General features: G+C 36.7%; 1 protein-coding gene across 1 annotated transcript in view; it reads left to right on the top strand.

Annotated features, from left to right (window-relative positions):
- Positions 1 to 23,172, top strand: part of SEMA6D (semaphorin 6D) — a 607,749-nt gene that overhangs the window by 102,402 nt on the left and 482,175 nt on the right. The window contains exon 3 of the mRNA XM_048956669.1: positions 16,330 to 16,407. The gene's annotated coding sequence lies outside the window, so the exon portion shown is untranslated. The remainder of the gene's footprint in view (positions 1 to 16,329; positions 16,408 to 23,172) is intronic.

Raw genomic sequence — 23,172 nt, 5'->3', positions numbered from 1 at the left:
TTTTCTTTATCAGGTAGCATATGTGGAGATGTGTCTTCAGTTTGCCATGCTGTCTTTTTATATTTGACAAAGTTACAACTGGGTAGCTCCATGCAACAGTACTTCAGGTTTTCAGGTTTCTACCTCTCCTTTGAATTGCTTTCTCCTCAGTATATTTAATTGCCTTTTCTGAAATATTGCTAGGCAACATGTTTGTGGCTACTACGTCAAAATCTTCAAACTTTTAACTAAGTCAAAAAGAGAATTCCTGCTAGTTCCTTGCTCCTGTTGCTTTGGAAGCTACATGACTGATATCACAGATATTAGAAATCACGAAGACTGAATTCTTGTTGTTTCATTGTTGTTGTTGTTGTTTTAAAGCAGAAACCATAACCATAAGTGAGATTGCAGTTTGTATTGGAAACCAGAAAGTTAAAAGGAGTTTAGTCTATGCTGATTTGTTTGTAGGCAGATTGACTTTCTTTCTTGTCCCTAAAAGTGCGAAATTTCTCATTTCACAAGGGTAAAAAAGCCTTGAACAAAAGTAGTTTGGACTGTATTTTTTGAGCAACAGTTCCTTAATCTCTTTATGAGTTTTCAGGTCATGTTTTAGTCAGCAAAACAAATACAACTGCTCAATGTTGTAGGCAATGATAACACCAGGATAAATACAGGAAATGCTTTTATTAATATGATCTAAGTATTTAATTGCTTTCCTTGTAGTTTAATCTTATCTTTACATATTGAAGCAGGGCATATTATACACTTCTGATTCTCAAAGGACAGCTTTTCATATGGTATTGTAGAATAAGACGTTATCACCACAAACCTGACAGACCTGTAAGGTTGCTTGTCAGCCGAAGGGCGAGAAAGTTTGTTATAATTATGGAGAAGATGTACTAAAGATCACAGTTTGCAAAAGACAGTGCTGAATGCCTTTATAATTAAAGAAAAGGGATTAAGTTAGGATGTGCCGTGAATGCTGGGCTCCTAAGAGAAATGAAGTGTCAAAATCCAATAAGTCTCAAAGCAGAGAGCTTGATCTCCAGATGATACATTTACAAACAGCTTAAAATTAAAGAAACAAAGCTTTAATTTCTGATTGATGAAAAGACTGTTATTAAAAAGTCAAAATTCCTCAGTTTTGGAGTCACGCTTAGGATAAGACCGTGTTTGTGAAAGCCTGGAGTGCAAGTCTCCCATAATTACAGAATCCATTCACTAAACAATCAATCTACTGGTAATGTCTGTTACCTGTATGATCATTCTCTATAAATATGGCCAGCATTTTTTTCCATTTTTCCTTTACTTTTTAAAAAATTACCTCTTTTCATTCTTTTAAAATGTATTACAAAGCACCGTGCTGTAGAGGTCCCAGAACAAGACAAAAAAGAATAAGTAAGCATAAATTATCACTCTGCCAATAGCTGCTGTACAGCTTGCCTAGGGGTGTGCTATTATTTAGGCTGCTAAAGACAAGAAGTCAGGCTAAGTTGTTACACTCCTGTTTAAACTCTCTCAAAAGACTGTTCTGTTTCAATCTGCATTCCAAATGGCAATTAGCAGGTAATGTGAATACAACTTCATGTGCAGGCCTCAAATTAAAATCCCATTATGCAGTTATAAAAAAATATTAATACATACATCTATAAATAATTAAGTAAACAAAAATTCTAACCCTCCTCTAAGCTTAGAAATATCATATAAACATTAATTTCAGATTTCTTTCAAAACATAATACCTTTCCCAATTTTCTAAAGGCAACTCGAAGGGCTATTTTAGAAATACTGTGCTAGTCAGCTAAGAAAGATATGCTTTAATAAATTTTGAATTGTGTATTTCTTAGCCTCCTCATCCATAATTTTCTTGCAGAAGTAGAATTGTATCACATTAGTTCTAGCTAAAACCTGCTGTAGGCCAATATCCTAAATTTAGACCACTGTTATAGTATATTTTGACCTTGTGTAATGCATTTGATGTAACAAGCTTATATTGTCTCAGTACTGGCACATGTAAGAGAATTTATTGCATTTTCTGATATATGTCACTAAATTACACAGGAAATCTCGTTTTATCCTTTTGCTATTTTCAACAAGTCATTGAAAATTGGGATCTTCTCTTCCATCATGAATTTTCCAGATAACAGTGAATATTGCTGTTTTATTGTGGCTGTTGAAACTAGCAGTGAATTTACCCATCTATCCTTTGTAAGATCAACAGTTTATCAGTGTATATTGAACAATTTTTAAAATAGTGTTCTACACTAAGTTTTACCAGTAGATCTGCAATTGGGCTTCCATCAACTTTTGTGAAAGATAATTAAATGAAAGAATGTAATTTTAGTACCACTTATCCATGTAACCACTTTAATTTTTTCAAGGGCTGGAATCCTGTTTCTTCTGTCTCAGATTTGATGAGCGTGCCATGGAATCACTTCTAATTTACAGCAGTTGAAACCAGGCTTTAGGACAGAATAATTCATTTGGTAACAGCATAAAACAATAAGCATCTGCTCCAGTCTGTCTTCTGCAGATTTATATATGGTAAGGGTGAGCACCTGGGAAAGCTGAAGGCAGTATTAGTATTATTATGTGTATTTTTCTATATGCCTTGTGTTTGGTTTTTGAACTTGAAGAGTCTATTGGGAAATCTAAGAACTCTTATCAATTACACTAATAATACATTCATCAAGATACAGCTCTTGTGATACTTTGTTCTTGGTTTTGATTCAATTATTTTGACATTTCTGAAATGAGCCTAGAAATGTCTCTCCACTGGGGGATACAAAGGCAAAAAGAACAACATAATAAAGAAGTCATGAAGAAAGCTTTGTGAAAAGCCAAGATTCAAGAAACAGACAGGTGGAACATTTCTCATTTCCTGCTGTCCTATCTCAATATACTTCAACAAGTGAACCGTATTTTACCATCAACATCTTCCATACAACTATAGCAGTGTTTGCTCTGATCAGTGATCCTTTGCCTTTTACTGAGCTGAGCATAAAGGATTTTGAAAAATGGAATGAGGGAAAGAAAAGCTAAGGATTTCTTCAGGGACAAATCATCTTAAAATACTGCAGCTCACAGTTAGCTGGATTACTGGAAAGGTCTGTCTGCTTTTAACTGCTTTTTTATGTCATTTGAAGGAATGTAAAGCAATGTCATAAGAATGAAATAGGGATAATAAAAACGTTAAGAGAAGAGGTGGATGTTTCTTTCCTTCTGAATTTGAGACTGAAAAGCTTTGTATGCTTTCACATTATTAATACAATTTAATTGTATTAACCCAATTGTTAGATATCAATTTCTTGCTTTCTGTCTCCTAGTTTACATCAAAGTCTTGGTTCAAAACCATGAATTTCTTAATAGGGAAATGACAATAAAATCAATTTCTGTACTTGTTCAATCTCAATAGTGGACTCTATATCTTGGCTGATGATCTGTGTGACTATGGGTGCACAGATTACATTTGATTTTTTGGGGTGTGGCCTATAACAACTCAGCTTATCAGATGAAGTTACTGTTCTGTGTGATCTGTATGGTCCACCCATTGGATAGCTTCATGATAACAGGGCGTGATAGCATTTACGCTCAGATTGCTTTACTGGAAACTGTAATTTCAGTGTGTGCTTTTGATGTCAATGTGATTTTTTTAAATTATTTGTCCTCTATTTTCAATTGTCTTATGTTCACTTTGTTAGCTCTAACAGATAGGTCTTGCCAGTTTTGGGCACATCTACTGTTTTGCTGGCTTTCTAAGACAAGTCATTTTGATGTGAGATGTACTGCCTATATTGTGTTTTTCAGTTTTACAACATTCAGGATTTCTTGCAGCTTTGTCCATACTATTCTTCCTCTTTGTATAGACTAGTGCAACTGTAGAAGCCTTGGAGCTATCCAATTTTTGACTCAAATGTCTTCTATTGTTCCTGGTTAGATGTTGGTCTGCTCTGAGCATCCCTTGCAGACCTGTCATCCACAGGTGCAAGAGCAAAGCTCTTAGTCTTGTGGTAAAGTGAGCTAACCTTGTGGTTTACCAGTGCTATATATGTATGGCAGCTCTGTCATGTCCTAGATTCACTGGTTTCACCGAACATATGCTGCATAATGCATGAGCATGAATTTATGTCTGAAGCGTCTTGATTTTCTTCTTTTAAAATTGATTTTTTTTTCATTCTGATGTGCTTTGAATTTGAGCGTCTTGTATTAATTCATGACTTGCTGGATCCTGTGAAGCAGTAATCTGTGTGGGAGAAGAGAATACTTTCCTCAGGTTTGCTGTTTTACTTACCTTAGTATATCTAATAGATTCATTTTAAGCCTGTAGATAAATGATTCTATTGATTTTATTTTTTGTCAGCAGACTCTCAGTTTTAGTCTATCAAATGAAATAAGAATATACTGGAAAAAAACCCTTCATACTTACCCTTCCATTAGTGTCACTGCACGTCTATAGGTAAGTTAGACAAGAAATATGTTTTTAAAAATAACTGTAATTGAAAAGAGGAGTTTAGGAGTATAGGAATTGAAATTGTCGGGAGTCTCCAGCATAGTGAAAATCACAAAACTAAGGACAAATCTGTGTCCCTAGTGAAGAATACTTCTAAACACAAACCTATTAAGCGCAGCTCAGTATCATTTGGATATGCTGTCAGGCTGATTGTGGGGTTTTTTTTTTTGTTGTTTTGTTTGTTTGTTTTTGCTGAACAGTTCAAGCACTGAGTTAGCAAGGAGATAAAATTCTCTTTTCTATGCATGTCATCTCCACATCAGGTTAAGGTCACTTGAAAGACAGTGCCAGGTGACATTTCATTGTGGCTCTGTGTACAGAGAGCCGACCTATTGATAAGCAGGGGATTTTGGCTTATAGACAAGCCATTCTGTGGTGGTGCAAATATTTACTTAGAAGTGGAATTCAAAACAGTACATGAAGTCCGAGCTATTATTTCTTTTGGGACTTCTTTTCTTTTCTTCTTTTGGAAAAATCCATTCAAAGCTTTACTTCCATGGAGCACATAGATGTTGCTTTTCCAACAGACGGAAAAAAGTTTATTCTAGATGCCAGTTGAAATTGTTATAATGATAAAGAGATATGGTTAGTTTTGTAACAAGCCTACAGATCATCTGTAGTATTCTAAAAGGTGCACTTTGCCATCCAAAGTGTATAGTGTATGAAGACAACAGAAATCACTAATGGTGTGTTGTATATACCAATGATTTGATTTGTAGACAGTCAAAATATTTTGCATTTCCTGCTCTATATAAAGTGTAAGTACTGAATGGCCTCATAGCTCAAACCAATGATACTTCATTGTAGTCATGTTCTGCAGTATTACATCTGTTATTGGAACCATAGAATCATACAATATTTTGAGCTGGAAAAGACCCATAAGGATTGTGTTCAACTTCTGCCTCCACGTAAGATCACCCACTGTTCAAATCATAATTCTAAGGGTGTTGTTTGAGATCCCTTGAAATCCAGAAGCTTGATGCTGTGACCACTGCTCTGGGCAGCCTGCTCCATGTCCACCATTGTCTGGTGATGAACCTTTTCCTCACAGCCACCTGACCCTCTTCTGATGCATCTCCTTGGGTCCTATCACCAGAGAAAGCAGATCAGCACTTGCTCCTCCACTTCTCTCGTGACTGTCACATGATTCTTGACTTTAATATAGTTATATATTATAGACTTGGACAGTTTCTAAGAAAGTAGTACAATTCTGTATCATCTTGCTATTATTACTAATTTGATAAAAATATATAATTTTTCAAATGAGTTATGAATGCATTTTCACGTGTTGAAGATAATTTTAATTCTCTTGAGCTGCATACTTTCTCCAAATGAAATCCTGAGGTAGCAGTTTCCTAAAGAACTGTAGTAGTTCTAGACCTATCTGTCTGGTCATTTCTTTTCTTCAAGAACAAGTAGAACTCCTTTTTTCAAGTAGGATGCACTGGAAATAAATGACCCATCTTTGTCATGTCTTGTGTGACATCTCTTTAGATCAATCTATTGGGTCAGTCTGAATTTCACAGATAATGTCTGACCCTTCGACATATAAGACCTTCACTGCAAAATTGGTGACATTTCATATCCCTCCAATTTCTTCTATCACTTTTTTTCTTCCCATTTATACTTGGAAGTATTTGTATATTATAGAATTGGAAAGATAAAATTAACCTCCTGACAGAAACACACTTTTTTATGCAGTGTGTTTCTGTATGTGGTACTGGGGGAGGGGGCTGTTGTATCCTTTTTTTGACTGTCTTTCTTCTCACAGTGACTTTATGAGGAATCTATAACTGTATCAATACCAAATCTTGCTGTAAATGTGCTCATAAGAAGTCAGAAGCTTTGTAGATTATTTCTGTCCTTAGATGTTTGGCTTAATATCTTGCTGCCAGTGAGCCATAGCTTGTGCCTCTGGAATTCTCACAGAGGAAAGCAAGCACTGCATGTTAAGCATTGAACATTTTTTTTGTTTTGTTTTAACCTGCAGTCCTAATGGTAATTCTCAAACTTTGCTTTCAGTGGGAGTAGAAACATAGGTTAAAATAGGAAAGACTTTAATACAACTAAAGATCATTAATCAGCACTAAGAAGGAGTGGCAGGAACTGAAGCAGAGGTAAAACATTATGTCAGAACTGAAGCCTGTTCTCTTTGAGGGGAAAATGAGATTTTGAGGAGGAATTTTCTGTAAAGATAGGATTTGAAACTCAGTCCAGTTCAGAGGCCACTTTGCAGAACACAAATGTAAGGTTGAATCCTAAAAGTAATCAATAATTGGATTGGAGGAACTGATAAATAGGCTGAAAAACAGATAGTCCATATGTGTCTTGGATTTATATTCACTTTCTCACTGCCCCCAACACATCTCTGGGAAAAGGGAGCAGGACTGTGCCACATGAATTGATTTAGGAGCAGCAGCCTTCTCCAGCATGTTTCCTAGGAGGGGACTGGATCTTGTTCTGGTGTCATCTCTTGAACACATACTAAACCTCATTTGGTGCTAGGAGGTATTAAACCTCCTGTATGGGGGATTGCTTCAGTGAAGGAACTGTCAGGAGTTGATCCGTGTGAAGAGCAGGGCTATGATTTCTGAATGAACCTGGCCGTTTGAATATCCTTTGTGCTTTTATTGGTGAATATATGCAGATTTACTGGAGCACTGACTTTGGTATCTAATTTGTTATCTTTTCTTTGTCAACGGAAATTTCTCCCGTTGTTTTCAGTCAACTTGTTAGTATTGCAGAAACACAGTTGTGTGTGAAATTTTTCAGTTTTTGTTCATTTGTTTCTTCTTATGCTTCTGAACCTTAACTACTGTATCAAGATGATGTTTTATTGACCCTGTACCAAAAATTTGGATTGCCTTATGCTTCTTGAAGACTCATGTACTGTAGCGGATCTGCAGAGGGTAATGGTTGAGCTTGTTATCATGATGATATGTTTCTTTAAATGAAGATACAAACAGTTCTTGCTTTACAGTGGTATGATGTCATGAAAAAAAAGCTAGATATTGTAAGCAAGACATGGAGATTTGTCATGTTACTTTGTTTTGTTTGAGTCTCGAGGATGGCCGAGATGAAGCAGAGATAAGCAGTTTTGATGTCTGCTGTTAGATTCTGTCCTGTGAGAATACATTTTGCTAGCAAACACACTCTTATCTGTCATAGCGTACACTGAAGAGAAGACTGGCAATTTTCCAGTGTATATCACTTCAGGTTCTCCAAGTTCTTTGCAGATGACGAGTGATCCCTGTAGCAGCTCTGCAAAATAGAAGTGAAAGGTACCATTAGTCATAGACCATCTGGGGAAATGGGGTCCTGGGGCAACTGATGCTGCAAATGTGAGTTCTAGCTAAAGCAGCCTGGCTGGAGTTGCACTTGCTGGCTTTTAATTTATGGAAACATCCTTTTTTTGTTGTTCAAAGAACAGTGGCTTTTCATTCACTTTAACTTATTTGATGTGGTTGCGAGGGTATAAAAAAAAAAACACAAAATTTAAAATCTAATTAAAAGGAAACAAACCACATGAGTTTCCTTTCAGGAGCACTTTGGGGATGAAATATGTTTGAAGCATCTCATTGGTGAAGGGCAAAAAAAAACAAACAAAAACATCCTTTAAAATCCAGTTCCAAAGTAATATTTTTTAATTTCTATTTTAAAAATCTTTTATAAACCAGCATTATTCCTACAAACTCTCTTCTCCAGGTAATATGATGTAATCTGTGTCTCAAGAGACAGAAGTTCCTATCCAAGCCTTCACTGGTGGGGGTGCAATACCAGGCAATGAGCTTTGCTGAAGGCTAAACTTACTGGCTCAGTAAATAGAGCTCAGGTGAAAGGGAACTAGACTCATCCTGTATGCCCAGTAGACTGAGACCAAGCTGACATATTGGTATGTCTTAATATTGGCTCAAGGGTCTTTTCTGATTCTTTCTTTCTTTGTTCTTTCCTATAATAAGTATTGGAAAAGTAACTGAACAAAAGCAGATCTGTCTGAATATGTTATGGAAGAGATGCCCTGTTTGGAAAAAGGCTTTGTTCATACTCTTTCTTGCTGTCCAAAGTCTGAGATATTTGGGAAATCTGCAGTTAGCGAACTCTGCTCACACCTTGAGTGCTAATTTTAATATGCACATCATGTTTGAAAAATGTCAGCAGAAAAGACTGAATAATACTTGTTGCGTATTCATCTGAAGTACATAATTGCTCCAGCTGACATGTATGAATGCACTTTCATTATCGTGTCAAGAGGACACTTTGTGCTTGCAAATGAACAATGTTTGGGGTTGGCATTAAAATGGGAAGCACTTGCTTAAATAAAGTTTATTACAGCTTTTTAGAAAAACGTAATTATGAAGTGTTCATACTAGATGAGAACGCTGTTTCTGAAGTGTTAACTTTAATACAAAAATAGAGTTATGGTTTAAAGGGGAAGACTGCATGGTGTTCAAGTTTTACTAAAGTGAACACAATACAAATGTGAAATAATGCAATTATTTACTTGTCCACAGAATCCTCAGTGGGTACATGAGCAGGTCTCACAGACTGTCAAAGCACTGGCAACAGCCTACACTTTCCTCAATCAGTCCACTTGTTTAGTGACCACTGGTAGAAAAGGAATGCACATGGTTGTTTATTTAAAGCCTTTTTGAAATTTGGACATTTAGTGGTGCTAGTTGGCCTCTGGCCAGTTGTTTCACTCTCTGCAGATAGTACTCATTACAAGAAAATAAATAGAATTTTCTTTTTGTCTAAACACAGGTATCCAACTTGCATGGGGTAAACACTTTCAAGACTGCCAAAATTTCTCTAAGCTCTGAGACATCAAAGCCAGTATTCAGATTTATGAGCTGCTGGTTACCAGCATTGTGCCCGGCCTATTTATTACATAGAACACATGAGCTAGGTTATGATTCTGACTCATGCGTTGCTCTTGCTTTAAATCAAGGACTGGTAAATTATGGGTTACAGTCTCTGGAGAAGCACTGCATGAGTCTCCTGTGTAATCTGTTAATGTCACCTTCTCTGTAGAGTTAAGCAGCCTAGGGAAAGCACCAGCTGGTAGAGCAAGAAGGAGAGTTGCTGGAGAGTGTAGACTCAGCTGGTGGTGGACAGAGCAGTCAGGACCAGCTGGCAGCAGTGGGGATCCACCCATCTGGGGGCTGGAGACTGATTCAGCAAGAATAGCCAGGACGTGTATTGATTCATCACCTCCATGAGACAACCTCAGCCAGCAAGGCTGTGATGCAGCCTCTGGCATCAAATGAAACCTGAAGCCCTGAGGGAGCACAGATGGCAGCATTATGTTTCAGTGTGATGAATTTCCTGTTGTAGGTACCTTTTTGCACTATCTCATGTTAGAAGGAGTGAGTTTGAGCAATATCACAGTCAGCAATTAACAGAAACTTCTTTAAAAGTGGTATAAAGAAAAGAAAGGTACTGCTCTTAAAAGAATGCTCTCAGGAGAATTTCATAATTTGATGTTTTCCTCTGTTCTTTAAAAGTTTTTCAGAAATTTCAGCCATACTGCTGTGCTTAAAAGACCAGTGATTGCTTTAACAGTGAGGCAGATTTTGCACAGAGGAAATAATTCAAGTCCTGTGAAAGCTCTGTTGTCCAGTTATTGAGAGTTTGTATGTATTACCCTATCACTCCTGTATGTTTTGTCTGCATTTAAAAAATAGAGTAATTTTTCTCCGTAGACATGTTAATACTTGTTCTTTGTGTGGAAATAAGAAAAATAAGATAAAGCCATTTTAAATTTTTTTTCTATTCTTTGGGACAGAAATTTCTCAATTAAATCTTGTCTGCTCTGCAACTACACTCTACAACTACAATTATTTTTCTTCTAAGTTTTTGAATAATCTCTTGGTAATTTAGAAATGCTCCTGTAAGCCTTTTCCAGCATAGGGCTTGTAGTGTGAGTACTGCCTTTCAGTGAGGCTTCTCATAAAAGAGCATTTCTGGTTGGAGTCCAGAGAATCGCGTATCTTCCAAACGCCTTGTAGGGTACTGATGAGTTCTGTGGGATTGCCTTCTCATTTCTGGGCTGTTGACCAAAATTCCGCAACTCTGTTTTAATTTCTATAATATTCACTTTTTAAGATTATGACAGCAAATTATACTGTTGCTTTAGCACCAGACAGATGTAAGACTTGATGGTAGGTGACTGGGCTTAAACCTTCATGGAAAACTCACAGCATCTTTAGGTTCTGCCATTTTTTGTTTCTTTATGGTCTAAGGGGGGAAAAATTTCTGTTTCTATGAAAAGAATATTGCACCATATGTATCTGTGCAAGAAGACATAAAAGAACATGAATGGTTAGCCCACGCAGAACATGGTTCTGCCACTGACAGAAAAGATTCAAAGCTACTCTATTGAAAATACAATATTTATAGAGAATGGCTGCAAAACTAGTATATAAGCTTAATGACTGTGTACTTAATTATTTCATTATTAACCCCTGTATCCACTCTGCATTTGTGAGAAGAGCAAGAGATCCGTGGATATATTCTTTCTCTTCCTGCTAATGAACAGAGATTACAATTCTGTACAGTTAGTTTTCTGAACATAAGCTCTTATGGAAAAAGAAAGGTGTCACATACAATTTTGCACTGGCAGGAAAGGGAAAAGGGAATTACAGTATTTTGCTTTTAAACAGAAGAAACTGGAAACATAGAACCACTAAAGACATGTGGTTAATTGTTCCACAAGTCTGTACTGAGAAAGGAGCCAGGTAATTGCTGTAGTTTCTTCCTAATTCTGTCCTGCATCTGACTGTAGGAGGAATGAGAATGAGAAGACCATCATTTCAGAGTGTTGGTCTCAGTTCTGGTCACTGAATCCCTGAGTAGCTTGTACCCAGTAGCAATGCAGAGCTCATGCAATGAAGTGTATTGTACTTCTGAGATAGGCTTGAGATGTGGAATATTTTTTTTTTTTTGGAGGAGAGGGACAGCGAGAAGGGGCTTCACTGTGGAGGTTTTATTTGACTGAAAAGTGAACAAATGGAAAATGTCAGATATCTGTGAAATGAAAACATTTTGTTTTTAGTTCAGCTTTTCACCACCAAACTCCCACAGGAAGTTAATGATTTAAGAAGTATAGAATCTTCTGATGCTGATAAACTCTGAACTGACCAAGCGAACTGATGAAATACTTTAATTCAGTATATCAGTTTTAATGTTCTGGTCAGAAGTTTAATAGTTTATCTGCAACCTCAGTTAACCTTGAATTTCATTCCAATATTGTGCCACTGGAAGATGTCAGCAGGGATGAAACATAGTGATAGCGATAAGTGAAAATTGAGTTATGGAATGTGGGCAGAGCAGAGGAACAATGAGTAATACACAGTGGTTACTGAGAAGTTCAGAAGAGCTAGGTAAGAGGAATTAGTGTGCTTCAGTAATTGAACTACAAAAAGAGGAAGAGGAGAGAAACGTTTTCCAGATTACTACAGTGAGGGAAAAGATGAGCCAAGAGGGAGCAGGCCTACATGGCTGGGAAGATGGATGTGCAGAGGAAGTTTTCAGTGCCAGATTTGGTGTTTATCAGGTTGCAGGCAACTAGGCTGAGGTGGCAGGCAGGTAATGTTTGAGATGTGCAAAACAGAATGGTCAAATGTAGAAAGATGTTATTAATGTAGGACACTCACTGTACTCTAAAACATCTCCTCATTACAACTGTAAAGGTTCCTTTTTTTTTCAGTGCACCAGATGTAACTTAATTTGGTAGCATACTCTCCTGCTTTGACTCTTTACCAAACTTTCCTAGAGTGCATCATAATGTGATACACCACCAAATTAGAAGGAATCTCCTTTTCCTTTGCCTTGAAAGAACACCTACCTAGAAGTTTGCATGGATTTTGTAGATTGTTTTCTGGTTCTCTGGTCACAGTTATCAGTGGCAGTAATTATCAAGGACAATACAGGGTTTCAGATTGGTGATTTAAAGCATATTTGTGCAAAAAGCAAAAAGTTACCTTTCTGGCAAATCAATCTTTCAAGAGAAACATCAGAGAACTAGGAAGACGAGAATGAAATCATACAGAAAAAAAAAAGAAAGGTGAATCTGAATGTTCCTTTGTGAGCATTTTGCATTTTGTTGTATGTTTTAAAGGAAAACTGTTACTGAGATGAAATGTTAGAATCCGTGGTAATTATAGAAAAACTGTGAAGACTGTATTATAATGCAATTTTCTGTTTTAAAATAGACAGCATTTTTATATAGAGGGAGTGTGGCAAATTCTCAGTCTCTTTCTGATTTAGATTTTTAGATAAAACATGGTTTTTATTGCCAAGCACTGAATCGTCAGAGAAAATTGATTTTGTGAAACTTCATCAAAGATGTTGAACTTGTCTCAATGCACATTACTTTTGGTCAGAAATCTGCATGGTTTAAAACCAAATGGTCCAGGAATGTTCTTTGCTAATGGGAAGGAAAACACTAATAGCAGAAAGCTCGTATTTCAAGTAACTTCACTTCACCTGAAATCGGAAGGATTGCAAGCTATGGAAAAGTCAGAAAAGCCCATTTGATTTTCAACAGACATGAATGTAAATTTTGTTGTGTGGAATGATGCCATGAATCAGAAAATCTTTATTTATTATTATTATTTTTTAAATTCATATGCAGAAAATATACCTCCTGACGTCTAAACTCCTTATCATTTTCTTAACACTGGTTCATGTGAAAATTTCTGTGACATTTTGGCTGGTCAGCTGTTCTCTGCTGATGCAGGTTAGGGTAGTCATTTCAATTTGCTTTATTCTTTCTATTTCTGATTAGCTTGGATGTAGTCACTCTATGAATGACTCTCATCAAGTGACTTGAGACTAAGTTGCATTTAGCTTCAACAAATCTGTATCTCAGATATTATTCATTCACTCATTTAGATTATGCTGTTCACCTGAATGTGGTACTCATTTGCCAAATGCTGAAGTATAATTTCATTCTTGACTCAAAGGCTGCTCAACTCATTCACGCTGGAATAGCAAAGGCTGACATAGACATGGGTGTAAGTTCTACACATGTCACCCCTGGAGGCTCTGGAGTTAGAATGTAGTCAGTCAGATTTTTTCCCCACCCTGTTATTTCAGTCTCCTCTCAAATTTATCACCAGGAATGAGGCCTCTGTCACTTCATATGACTTTGGTCTGATGCTTTGCAATGCATAGTGAGCTTAATTCCATCCTGGAAAGAGTTTAATTTCTGGTGTCCCTTCAGCAGTCAACAGTATTTCCTTGCTGTGTAGTTATAGCCAGGCCTTTGTCATGGTACTTGTCACTGCAATAGAGTACAAAAAGCAACTGGGTAAACTTGGCATAGTCAGGATGTTTTATTGATACTACTGCACAAACTAGTGAATGATTGGGGAACTTGCACTGTTCCCTCTTTTCAATACTGGGAATGTTTTGTCCCATGTTGCATGTACTGTCTTGAAAAGCATCTTGAAGTTCTAACTGTACAATGATGTGTATGTGTACTAAGGCTGTCATGAATGAGACTGATTTACTCTCACTGAATGAATGAACAATTCCGTACTCAAAAGAGGATTTGGTGAGAGATATATTTGGTAAAGATGGAAATAACACCTCAGTAGTGAAAGATATTGAATAACCCAAGCTGACTCTCAGACTTTATTCCTTCATAGTGATGTTGGCCATTACAATGAAATAGTCTATTAAGGGAATAAAAGATAGTCAATAAGTTATTTAAATGTCTGCTGGTGAACCTATATTAGTTACGTGATATCTTTTAATGGCAAGTAAGATACTTTACCTTAGGATGCAATTGGTTAGGAGAAAAACTTTTTCTTTTGTGTTGTATATCAAAATTAGGGTGAAGGTGGGGTTATACCCTTGCCTAACATGCATTTATTCTCATGATAATCTTGTAATTTTTATAAGGCTTGCAATCATGGGAGGAATGAGATAATACAGAGGTTAAATTACCTCTCACCCTAAAGCAGGCAGAGGATATTGGATGAATGGCTCAGCGTGATGCACATTAGGGATGACTAAGGTGTTGCATAATACAGTTCTTGGCTTTTGGCTATGGAAAGAGTTCTAGCCCTATTTCTAGTGGTATAGCTGTCTGGAAAATGATTTAAGGCTTTTTGGAATGATTCAATTCTACTGGCAGTCTTTAAACGCAGACTGTCCAGTTTTATATTGTCTGCTGAGGGCCTACAGGAATTCTGAGTAATAGCAGAAGCCATTAATACAGTGGCTTTTCAGTTGAAGAATGTATATTGTTGACTTTTTTATGAAAAGTACAGTTCGTTGGAATTTAATTACTGTGTTTTTTTAATGCATACAGGAGTAAGGGATTAAATTCCTTTTAAACAAAGCAGTCAGTCCACAATTTCTAAAGCGTTCATGTACGTGATTAAAGACATAAGAAAAGAAGCTGACATGTTTTCAGTGATCAATTAGATTTATTTCAATAATTTAATTTTAAGAAAAATTGGATAAAAAGAGCAGTTTGTTTTAAAAATATTTTGCAGTCTTTCTTGGTTATTGTTTCATTGAAAGTATTGATTTTTCTTTTTAGAAACAGAAGAAACTGTAATAAGGTAATGAACCATAAGGGTTTGGATGATAGTCCTTAAGTAATCTATTGAATACTTATTATGCAATTATTTTTATCTCACAGAAGATTATTTTTCATTAATTTCACCCAGTCTATATGACAATAACAAGAAATTTCCAACTCAGCAGAATGAAATGGTATTAAAATATGCGAGTAGCAATTAAAAGCCTTAAGAGAGGGAAGTATTTCAAGGAAAAGTTTGCACTGAAAGAAACTAGAGACCCTATTAAAATTATTAGGATAATGCAACTGTGGTTTGTAGTTGAGAATGCAGAGTGTTTTCTGAGTGCGAAGTATCCCTTGAAATTGCCAGTCATGCAGAGTTAAGTGTAGAGTTCCACTTAGTGCTTTTTGATGCATCTATGGAAAAATTAGATGAATCCAGCAGTTTGGAGGCATGTTGGTGCTGTGGTTGAAGAGGGAGCACACAGGGCTCAAAATGGCAAGGAGTTTAGTATCCTGGCAAAATGAATGGGATACTGAAACAGTGATTTTGCAATGCCATAAGAAGGGCTGTAGGCTGATAAGGTCTGCAACAACTTACTTTTGAAGCTGGTGATCGCCGATATCAACAGCTTTTGTATAAATATATAGGAATGTTTTTTAAAAATAATGTACTGATGGACCAGGAACATTAAGGCATTAGGAAGTAGAATACCTATAATGTTGATTTCAATTTCTGAAAAAGCTAAGCTGCATATATATATATATATATATATATATATATCTCTGCAGTTCAGCTTATATATGCCATATATATATACACATATATACATATATGCGTGTAGACAATACAATCTACAGTTTTATGTTTATGTGAGACTGATGTTTATTAAGGATTTGTAGAAAGAGCAAGTCCATGGAAAATCATCATATTGAAATTAATTTTGGTTTTGATAAGGATCCGTGTAAAAATAAGTATTACAAGGAACTGAATCTCATCAGAGACAGGTAATATTAATTGTTGCACTGAAATGGCAGCAAATTCAGTGAACAAGATAAGTGAAAGATGATCGTCAGAATGAACCTTCCAGCTGGCCAAGAATAAGGAGGAGTAACTTGGACAAGAGAAGAAATCTCAGCATAAACTTTCAGCAGTATGAAAGAAATGCCTTTGACAGAAAAATGTTTATGAGGATAGAATGTAGCAGGGGAGAGAGGTTGCTTTTCCAGTCCTTTTAGATGTATGCATATATATATATATATTTATTAAAACTATTTTAATTAGTGCTTTTCTTCCTGTACAGAGACTTCTGTGACTCCTGTTACAGCGATGAAACTGTATGAATTTCATCCATTATTTCTGACATTTGAGCTTTGTGTAGGTGAGTAGACATATGAGTTAGATAAAGAGCAAGTTTCTTAATTCATTTATTTATGTGATCATAATTATTAAAGGAAATGGCTGGAGGGCATCTTTTTGGTAATGCATAAACTGTCATAGTAGAATGATCTTAGAAGTTCATAATAGCAATGACCTTAACTCAGGCAAGATCAAGAAATGCTTACCATTGACAAAAATAGCTCTTAAGAAGTTGTTGGAATCGCCATTCTTGTTCTGACTGTAGTTTCTACCATAAAAGTAAAAGCTCCTTCTTTAGAGCATCTGTTCTTAGTTTCTGGTAGATAACATGAGCTACCAAAGTTCTACATTATCAAATTAATAATAGATCAACTTCATACACTTCAAAAAGGATCTTTATATGCAGTTCACTGGCTTTGTCATGGCATCCAAAGATTTCTTTCTCTTCCAGTTTTTGATAATCTGAGTGTCATTTCTGATTCCTTTTCTGCCACCTGCTGATGCAGCACTAGCAGCACAAGGAAATTACAGGGATCAGCCATCACAATGTTAATGCCTTCAGAAACAAAAAGAACATTTCAAGTTAAAACTCCTTCACACTAGCTTTAGGTCTGTGGTCCTTTGAATTGTCTGAAATCTGATTGTAAAATCCAAAGAGCTACTTTAACTTGAGAAGCCAGAAACCCTCTTTCCAGAGAAGATCCATGTTTTCAGAACAGTTTTACCCTCTGCAAATTTCTCACTTGCTCTCTAATTTTTACAAGATGTTCTTTGTGTCTGTCACTTTTCTGCTACATGTAGATTGTGCATGTCAGGGGGCTGACACACAAAAGGCCTCAATCTCTTAAGAAGCTGCCACCAGAGCATCTAATAGACTGTCAGTTTGGATGTTTAAATGAGACATAGCAAGGGAGAGAATAATGCTTTTAACAGAAAGCTGGTGGGCAGACCAGAAAAATACTCAGCTCCACTGATAAAGTAACTGGAAATGCGGTATGTGAAGCAGAAGGTATAGATGAAGGCATCACTAACTGGTAAAAAATGGTACACTGGGACTGTTAACAAGAAACAGAGAAGGCGATTTTGGCTGAAGAGGAAAGAGGGTAAGGAGGAATACAATTGCATTAAGCAGGTTGCCTCCTTTGTAGGACAGTGTTGCACTGTCTCCCCATCTGATTGTTCTATATGCATGACACTCCAAAAGTAATGCCTCCTATTTATTTCCGTGAAAAGTGCAGCAGATATAGAGAGCACAATAGCACTACATAACTGGCCAAATTCTCAGCTACAAAACACCACTTCTCAACCTAGTCACTTCTGTTAGCCAATTTGCACAGATAAACTGATAGAGATGCTCTTCATTTTGTGGTGTGACAGCTGTGCATGACCATCCAGAACATAGCTTGTCTTTCATGTCACTGTCACCACTGCTGAGATGTACCACCCACCACCTCACTGTGCTTACATCCACTGTTTGGTCTCCATAAACATTCAGCAAGCAATGATGAAAGTCAGTGGGTGCCATTTTTTCTGCACAGAGGAATTCAACTCAGTCCCTTTGCTTCATCCACACTTCCATGTCAGATACCAATTTGTCAGACTGCTGCACTGCTGCCATCTGTTGCACACCAACAGCATGCAATGTAATACTGGTGGGAAGGTTCACTGTCTGCAGCCGTACTAACTTCTGTTTCAGACTTTGCGTGCTAACAAAATAAAATAGAAGGTATTACTTTTGGAGCAGCCCTCATAGTACAAACATGTGCATGTCTGGGCCCTGCAGATTAGTGTTCGTATGTCTTGCTGATATTTTATGTCACTACAGGTGACAAAATTGTACGTATGACAGACAACTGTAAGAAGAGTGGATTCCTTAATTATTTAGTTCAGAATAAGGACTGGTGAACTGGAAAATTCTGTTTGGTGGTGCCTAGTAGTTCTAAGCTGTCCCTTCTCACAAAGCTGGAGGCTCATGTGAATTAGCTTCACATTGTTTTAACAGTTTTTCTGGGCTTTTTTGGGGTGGGAGGGAAGGAGGTTGAGATTTCTTTCACCCACTTTACAGTACAAATAGTATTAAGTGGATTTTGACTCTAAAAAAACAAGTATATTCTTAACATCTAAGATTTTTTTCTAAGATATATGAAGTAATATCAATTATTAATTAATAGTTAATAGGTAATATTCAGAAAAGTTCTTTACATTTTCCTGAGAAAGGGCATATGAAGCAAACAAGCATTAGTGCTGCTGTAAAGGAACATGTTCTTATTTTTGTGTCTGTTTTCTGTCTCACTACTGGGAAGTCTTCAAGATAACATGAATTTCAACATGTAAAAAAAAAAATAAATTAAAAAATTAAATTAAAAAAAGCACATTTAAAAAATCCTGCCAGATAACAATTTTAATTCTATACACATTTCTTCAATATAACAGCTTTTTCTGATCCCACCTTGAATTTGTTCACTCCTGTAGTAGAGGTACCTGTAACTCAGTGGTCTCACTGCATGTATGCCAGGCAGAGGGTATGTATCTTCTTGCAGAAGGTATATATGAATCTTAGACTTACTGGAGAATTAAAGAGGAATGGCAATCTTTAATCAGAATTACTGTTAAAGTGCAACTATAACATGATCCATGAAAAGGATAAAGGCTTCCAGTGTTTCTGCCTACTCTGAACATGCTCTGGTATGATATTAGTATTCAAAGTAAATATACCCAAATTGATAACTTGTTTTTCAACTGTGTACTCTCCCACTCTGAGTTCAGATCTAGAGTCTAAAAAATTCCAGCTTTGTTTCAAGGTATTACAGGAAAAATGATCTGCAATTGAAAATATTCGTTGGAGTTTGAAGCAGGAAAATAACTCAGTATTTCTTTATTATGTGTTATTATATAACTTAATTATATATTAGAGAAAAGCACTGCCTTAAAAATGTTATAAGCTGTTTGTGCTCTGTGGTATTTAAAGTGGCACACTCCACTTTGGGATGGCTGGGATGTTGGACTGAAGCTTCAGGTACAAAGCCCAGATGAAGTGGAGGGCAGATTCCTGGAGTCCCCATACAGTTCACTGCTCTGGTTTAACTCCACAAGGAAAATGCAAGTTGTCTTCTGCACTTATGCTACATCAGGGGCATCAAGGTCACCTTGCAGTATCCCATAACACCCTCATCTATCCTAAAATGGGAGTCAGATGCTATTGTAGAAAAATAACTGCACCTAATCTATCTTGTAGTGCTTGATGGTAGCACCAGAGCATCTCAACTGGCTCTAGTGAACATATTAGATTTCAAGACTAGGTGTATTGCCTAATCTAGGGTAGTCCAATGCAGGTTTGTTGAAACAGCTACAGGACTGCAGGAAATGCTTTCCATGTAGTTGGGTGTGGTGTTGAGGGACAAGTCTGAATACAGTAATGTTGCCCTGTTTATTGTTTGCAGTTTATATGATTTCTTAGCAGAGCTTAAACACTGAAGTGTCAAGATGGAAATGCCAAGAGAAGATGTTAGTTACTCTGTTCTCTAAGGACTTAAACTCTTCTTAGAAATGTAATTTAAAATCCTGTCCAGATTCTTTCATCTGTCTTGGTTGTAGGCAGACTTTCTGTACAGGTTCCATGTATGTTAGATCCTGAACAGGTTTTTATCAAATGTAAAATCCAGTTCATGCTCTGTTTTGTGCTAGATGATTTTTTTTATGAGAACCTAGTTCTGCAAAAACATTTCTGTATGAACACCATTAGGGCTGTGAGCACAGAAATTGTGTTCTGCAGTTGGAAGAAATGTTTTCAGTTGTGTTTACTACAAGGAATCCATTTCAGAATAAGTTTGGCCTCAAATGCAAGAGATCTAGAAAGTTAATTAGCATTCAGATGCTGCCTTCTGGAGCAGCTCTCAATTGTCAAACTTGTTTGAATGCCTCTTTGTATTGCTATAGTTTTTGTGCTGAAAAACCACCCATGTTCTCACTAAATGGCATCACTGCTAAGCCTTCAGAGCTTGCAGCAGAAGTGAGTGGCCTAAGGAAGGCGGCATTATAAGTCAGTTATTGACTCTTCCTTTTTTCCCACCCCTCAGTACTGGATCCACTACCACCTTTGGCTACCTGTTTTGCTGATGACTTGCCAATTAACAGGTGGCAAGCACCACGTTGCTGGATTTTGTTAAATAAACAGTTTTCCAGATGGCTATAATATTACATCTTTAAATAAAAGTACACAAGCTCAGTGTCAATGTCTTATTTATGGAATGCTTTTGGCTCCTGAATTGCTTGTTGAAATTGTTGTTAGCCATTTGGTCACTGAGAAGTAATTGTGTATTACTGTAGACAACAAGCTGTTTGCATTAATTAGCAATCAAAGCATATTGTCAAGTGGGGAATAGCATGTCTTTGACATCTCTGCAGATTCTGGTAATTGAAGCAGGACAAAACTGAGAATTTTCCTTTACTGCATGTTTATAATATGAAAGTCCATCTGTCCACATAGCCATCTGCAAAATCACTAGGGCAACAGCTGGTAGATATAAGGTTGATGGAACAGTATATGAAGGTACAAGGAGGTTTGTGAAATGACATTGTCTTTCTGCAGCACAGGTATCTTTTAGGAACATCTCATGACATTTTCAAAAAGGGAAAAGTGTGAAAGTTTTGTTTTCCCCAAGCTAACAAAGAAGTATAGTACATGGGATCATATGCAGCTTGAACAAGTAGGAACCAAGGAAACAATGAAGTAAGATAGAATAGCAAACGCTCTGAGGACAGCACAGCACAGCTAAGTGCTTTAAATGAACAGTATACAGACAGAGGGTGGTTGCATGGCAAAGACCTCAGAGAGGATTACAGTCTTGACATTCTCTCTCTCTCCTACTGTATTTTTGAAGGCTTTTTGGTTTCAGCAGTGTCTCCACAGGTCTGGATGAAAACAGTGCCTTTAGCTTGAATACTTAGATGTAATTTTTTGTTAGAACAGTTGGAAGAGTATTAAAAGACTGGGAAAGATCAGCAACTTTGTTCCACATGGGCAAAGGAAAGTAAAAATAAAAAAATATGTATAATCTAGAATTGATATTTTAAATAATGCTGTGGAGGCTTTACCCTTTAGCCAGTTAACTTCCCCTTCCCTTGAGAAATACGAATATCTTCAGATACTATGCTCATTCAATCATTTATAATGCTCAGGTTCTGTGTATTTCCCACGTGTTTTCTTCTACAGTACAGCTTTTTTGAAATGTTTTTAGAGCTAGGAGTGTTTCATATGTTTTTAAGAGAACTAGGGAGCCTTGCTTACATTCTCGTTAACATTGTACCAACTTTACTTCACTCAAGACCAAGTTAGAGTGATCTCTTTCTTATCTGCCAGTATATGTTGGTGATGAAAGGCAATGAATGGGTGAAATGTTACAGGTTTTCATGTATTGTTCTTTGAAAGCAGAGGCCCTCATGCCTTGATACAGGAAGCCAGAATTGCTGAATATGTTAGAGATTTTTAAAAGAAGTGACCATCTTTTCTCTGAAAAGTACTAAGAAGTGCAGGCTTGACTGCGGTTGTGGCATTTCACTCTATCAAGGTCTCAGTAGATGTTGCAGTAGTAGGCTGCTCATTTCTAGCCTAGAGGATTTATGCAGGTCCAAAGCAGCAATGTTTTGGGGAGAGGTGAAGATGCTTAGGAAAGAAGTTACACAGAGGTTCCCTCAACTTTTGCTGCTTATGGTAGTCATGCTGCCCAGTCTGCTGCAAATAAAATAGAAGATTTGATTCTCAAAACTTTTTGTCTTGAACAAGAGAAACACTGTGTTCCTTAGATAGAAACACAGCTGGGCTCCAGCTCTCAGGGAGAAATATTATTAACTACATAGTACCTCTATTTGTCTTTTCAAATCCAATTAATCATATAAGCTTAAAGTGGATTTAAGCATAACTTGCCTGGACCTACGCAAAATAACTGCATGTGTTACTGGGAGCAGTTGTACTATTACAGTGCATTGGAATGATTTTCCATATGTATTCTTTAGTTTAAATGATGACCAATCTGACTCGAATGCTGTGAAATATTGTGCTGTTTTACTTTATTAAATGAATAGGAATTGAGTGCTAAAATAGTTCGGAACCCTTTTTGTAGGTTGGGAGCTGTGTTTTGTTACAGTAGCTACCAGAAACCAGGCAGAACAGAAGAACACACATGAACCTAGGTGTTAATATTTGTATGTAACCAGGCAAATGGTTATTTGAATCCATTTGTGCCTGTTTTGGTGTTTTTGTTTTTTCATTTTTGCCTATCTTTTGTATTGTGTAGAGAGCAGAGATAGAATGGGAGAGATGAAGGGAAAATACATTCAAGTGCAGATCAGTGCTTTGCATTTTGATTTCTTCAAGGTAATGTGTGTTTTGGGGAATGCATTTATTCCTTTGTGCTTAAGATTTAAAAAACATTTGCTACTAAAATGGCCAGATTCTCTGACTTATTAAACACAGTATAATGAAACTGAAACTGACTAGACTGTGATATACGCTTGCAGTGGAAATTAAGGAGGAACACAAATTAAAAAGTAAAGTAATATAATACAAAAAACAACAACAACAAAAAACTGAGTTCCACTGCACAGAAATTTATGACTGCATTGATCTTGTTAAGCTGCTCTTCAAGAAGATGCTGCACATCCTACGCAGAGATACAGAGTAATGATTAGTGCAATTCAAAATTAGCGTCTTTCATATTCAGAGTGCTTTTCCTGTGCATTTAGCCTGCCTAGATAAGGATATTTCTATGGAGCAAGAGGCTGCCTAGAC

This window comes from Lagopus muta, chromosome 10 (assembly GCF_023343835.1).
Source record: "Lagopus muta isolate bLagMut1 chromosome 10, bLagMut1 primary, whole genome shotgun sequence".
NCBI lineage: Eukaryota > Metazoa > Chordata > Aves > Galliformes > Phasianidae > Lagopus > Lagopus muta.
This window is presented reverse-complemented; position numbering and strand designations above follow the sequence as displayed.